This window comes from Tupaia chinensis, unplaced genomic scaffold (genome assembly GCF_000334495.1).
Source record: "Tupaia chinensis unplaced genomic scaffold, TupChi_1.0 Scaffold000187_1, whole genome shotgun sequence".
NCBI classification, from domain to species: domain Eukaryota; kingdom Metazoa; phylum Chordata; class Mammalia; order Scandentia; family Tupaiidae; genus Tupaia; species Tupaia belangeri.
Genome location: NW_006159662.1, coordinates 4,837,424 through 4,837,830, shown reverse-complemented (window position 1 = coordinate 4,837,830; position 407 = coordinate 4,837,424). Strand labels below are relative to the sequence as shown.

Below are 407 nucleotides of genomic sequence, written 5' to 3'. Positions count from 1 at the left end.
AATGCCACCCCTCCAGACTGGCCCCAACCAATCCATCTTTTCCTATCAGACTGGCTTTCTGGAAACAGCCCCTGTCTTGCCACCCCAAACCCAGGGATCTCTGCGAGGACCATGCTTGAAGCTGCACCTCCCCCTGGCCTCTGACCTCCTGGAGTGGCCTTGGCCTAGGCATGACCTCACTTACTTGTCGCCACCAGTGGACGAGGTGAACACCATTAGTGCCCCCATTTGATAGACGAAGAAAGGGGCTGGTGCGGGTGGGAGTCCATGGAGACCCTGGGTTCACTCCAGGGGTAAGGGGAAGTTCAGCTACCCTTCCTCCAGTTAGCACACTGAATCTCTCAAAGGCCGCAGCCTTGTAGTCTGTGACCCCTCCCCCACCTCCACCTTTTAACCACCACCCCCCC

At 58.0% G+C, this 407-nt stretch overlaps 1 protein-coding gene across 1 annotated transcript in view; it reads right to left on the bottom strand.

Annotated features, from left to right (window-relative positions):
* SCN4A (sodium voltage-gated channel alpha subunit 4) overlaps window positions 1-407 on the bottom strand; it is a 33,609-nt gene that overhangs the window by 23,709 nt on the left and 9,493 nt on the right. The gene's annotated exons all lie outside the window — the stretch shown is intronic.